Below are 3,783 nucleotides of genomic sequence, written 5' to 3'. Positions count from 1 at the left end.
GTCAATGATTGTTACTGAACACTGCAGTGTCTGATAATGCCCATGGTTTGGCAGAGAATTCGCTCCAGGGGCACACCTATGCCTCCCTTCAGGAGGAGGTCGCTTGGCATGGATTGCTCTGTGTCTGATGTCTGCCCAGGGACCTGAGTTATTTTAGCACCGGTGTGGAGGCTGAGCGGCTGTTATACTCACTATCATCTAGGGTTGCTCTTCATCAAGCACATTGCCACGTATCAGAAAGGACAGAGGCTTTGTGCTGAAGTGCAATAGGGAAAGTCACATAAAGGACCCTGAAAAGTCTGTAACAGGAGTAGGAACTGATAGAGTGAGATTCAGTCTTGGTAAATGCGATCTGATATGGATGGGGCAAAAATCAGATGAAATACAGATACTGAATGGGTTAGAAAGCATTGACGGTGAAAAAAAAACCTTGACGTCTTCCTAGTAGATGATAAATTAGATTTGGACTTGTAATGGGCAAGCAAAATAAGCTCATGCTATTTTTGGCTAAGGGGACTAGCTTAAGTGCCACATTATTCGAGATATAATCTAGTATCTTAAAAAAATACTATTATTCTTTTTCATCTACTGCTATTCCCTTTTCGTCAATTTATGCAACCTACCTCCCCCAGGTTTTTCTGTAGTGTTGGAGAAGCTGCCAGTTTGGTGGGAGACAGGCCTGCAGAACTTTCAATTTTTTTTATCTCTGGGACATCTCATTCCACAGCTATGTGTATTATTTAATGGGTTGGAAATGACTTGGTAGTTAACAAAAATGAGAGAGAAAAAAATAAATTAATCTTTTCTGGAGCAAGTAACTTGCATTCCCCTAGTGATTAGAGGCAAAGAAATAAACTTATTCTGTGTAAAAACAGATCGATTTCTATAGGAGAAACTCAATGTGAGCCCACCAGCATTGTGCATACATCTGAATGGCAGTTGGTGATTAAAGTAGATTTAGGGTTTTGTGTACGTGGCCAAGATCAAGAGGTCTGAAAATGGTTGGTCTAGTGTCTTAAGGAATTATGATTGGATTTAAAAGATTGAGAGTCCAAATTCTGGTTTGATTTTAAAAATCCAAATAATTCATTTGTCAGCTGTACCTTGATATCCATAGATGGTTTTGATAGTGAATTACTTATAAATGTTTCTTTATTGAGTCCTTTTTAGTGTTTATGCACTATAGTAAATGTGGAAATTATTCTCCACAGTCTGAGGGACTGGCTGCTATATCTAAGTGTAAGAATTCTGAGCAAAGTTTTCATTCAGAGGGTAAAAATAATGAAATAGTTACATACTGAATCTTTCCAAGAATTTCTATTTATGCCAGAAAAATGACAAGAGAAGTCAAGTTTAGAAGAGTAAAAAAATAAAGCCTCAGAAAAAATATGTAAGTAGGAGAATCAACATTGCAGTAAGATAAGTTTTCTTCCCGCTGGTGTGTGCGTTCCATTGCTCAGTCATGTCCGACTCCTTGTGACCTCATGGACTCTATAGTCTGCCAGGCTCCTCTGTCCATGAAATTTCCCAGAGAATACTGCTAGAGTGGTACACTCCTTCCTCCAGGGGATCTTCCCAGGCTGCGGGGCTGAATTCACGTCTCTTGTATCTCCTGCATTGGCAGCCAGATTCTTGACCACTCTGCCACCTGGGAAGCCCTTCTTCCCCCTTGCTTTTTTAGGCATACTTACAGTGTATTCATTTGACACTCTGTTCGTTGTGTGTTTATCACTCTATTTGTTGTGAAGTCTAGTGTGACTGAGTAATAAGAACTTGCTGTGTGTCAGACTCAGTGCTAAGCTCATTTAGTCTTTAACCCTAAGAAGTCAATGCTAATAAGGCATTTAACTGCATCTGAGATACCATCTTAGCTTGCTTGTGTCTCTGTACTGGGTCCAGTTGCTTTCTTCATCATGTCTATTAAATTTTAATTCTTGTTATAAGGTTACAATTTTTATTCTCAAAAACCTATAGAGATAGAAAAAGTTTAAGGCAAGGTGATAGGGAAAATATAGCTTTAAGACTGATGAAAAGAATTTGACAGGAAAGCAAAGTCTAGACTCTTTGTTCTTCAACTTGCACCATCCTTATTACCTGTCCTGGATGTAGTCAGAGCTTTTCAGGCCTGTCTTAGCAGATTTTTAAAAGATTCTTTAAACCAATGCTCAGTTCAGTTCAGTTACTCTGTCATATCTAACTCTTTGTGACCCCATGGAATGCAGCATGCCAGGCTTTCCTGTCCTTCACCGTCTCCCAGAGTTTGCTCAAACTCATATGCATTGAGTCAGTGATGCCATCCAACCATCTCATCCTCTGTCATCCCCTTCTGCTCCTACTTTCAATCTTTTTTTTTTTTTGAATTAAAAGCTTTTATTAGGGGTATACATGGCACTGTTACTGTTGATAAGACACTTTGACACTGTGACGCGCTTTATTATGGAAGCTATATAGTTCTGTACTGTAATCAGGCCATTTATACATAATGACATTTTTGGGATTTGTCTAACCCCTTAAGCTAGATATCAGTGAAGACTAGTATACAGGTCATCATTAACAAGCGTGTTTACACTTTATCCAGTGTTATGGTCCTTGTTTATTCCAATTGTGCTTCCTTTGGCAGACGGCTATTATGCTTTACTTTAGTACCATATTGTGGATGCCAGAGAACTTGCATTTGCCAAGGAATAATCTCCTGAGATGCAACGTCATGAAGGAGAATAGTGTAGTCTAACTCGATGAAGTCATCATTTCTTTGCACTTGCTTGACAGTTTGAATTTTTGCCATTTTATACCATGTATTTTCAGTAGAATTTTGCCATATATAACCACTGGCAACCCAGGCTAAATGTCGAACTGGCTTCATTTCTGGAGGTACATTTCCAAAACTGTCTGGAATATTTTGTGCTTCTAGTGGTTCCTTCATGGACTTGAGTCTTTGATAAAATGTGTTATCTTCTTCATCTGGGTTTTTTCCAATTTCTCCTTCAAATGTGAAGTTGACTTCCGGTGCAGTATCTTGTCCCATTGGAGGTACAGTACTTCAGCTGTGCAGTTCACTGTAACTTCTTTTTGGATAATTTCTTCCACAGAAAATTTAAGGCGATACTTATGTCCTCTTCCTGGAATATCCTCCAGGCTGGCTTGTGTGACTGTCTGCACCAGAAACACCTTGTGCGGGGTCCCCTGCTGGTAGTTGATGCAGTTCTCGACCACCGAGGCCGCCCTGGCGGCCGGGTAGTGGGTCGGAGGGATTTCCATTCTTGCGGAGTGTTAGCTGGGCTGGCGAGCGTCCGCGTCCCCGTCCTGCCTGCTGCCGGGCAGCCCAGCCGGCCCTACTTTCAATCTTGACCAGCATCAGGGTCTTTTTCAAAGATTCAATACTACATTGATTTTAACTTTAGGGGAGAAAGCACAATTTTCTTTAGTTAGTATATCTCCACTTAACTATGTGTAAACTTTTGAAAATTAGCAATTTGCTTATGTAATCTTTTTCAGTAAGTCTATATTTGCTCAACCTACAAAGTTGTCTAGATAGCATGGAAAAACAGTACAAGGGACCAGCAATTGTTCACAGCAAATTCCCAAGAACGTCCATGTGCAAATTGATTCTAAGTCCGCAATACTAGGTTTGAGAGCATGCTTCACTGAAACTCAGAATGAATTGAAAAGAGCATCTTAGGAGAGAAGGGCCCCGTGATGAACCATACATTTTGCAGCATGTCAAGGTTAAACTTGTTTTAACTTTTAAGGAGTTGAATGGTTGTGTTCCAGTTTGCAGTGCAG

At 40.2% G+C, this 3,783-nt stretch overlaps 1 pseudogene across 1 annotated transcript; it reads right to left on the bottom strand.

The window, feature by feature from the left end:
• Positions 1-2,363: 2,363 nt before the first annotated feature.
• On the bottom strand, positions 2,364-3,324 carry LOC122705778 (annotated as a pseudogene). Its single transcript, XR_006344173.1, has one exon. The product of XR_006344173.1 is annotated as a latexin-like (transcript).
• Positions 3,325-3,783: the final 459 nt, after the last annotated feature.

Source organism: Cervus elaphus, chromosome 2, assembly GCF_910594005.1.
Source record: "Cervus elaphus chromosome 2, mCerEla1.1, whole genome shotgun sequence".
Taxonomy (NCBI): Eukaryota; Metazoa; Chordata; class Mammalia; order Artiodactyla; family Cervidae; genus Cervus; species Cervus elaphus.
Note: the sequence above shows the minus strand (reverse complement) of the source record. Positions and strands in the feature narration are given on the sequence as shown.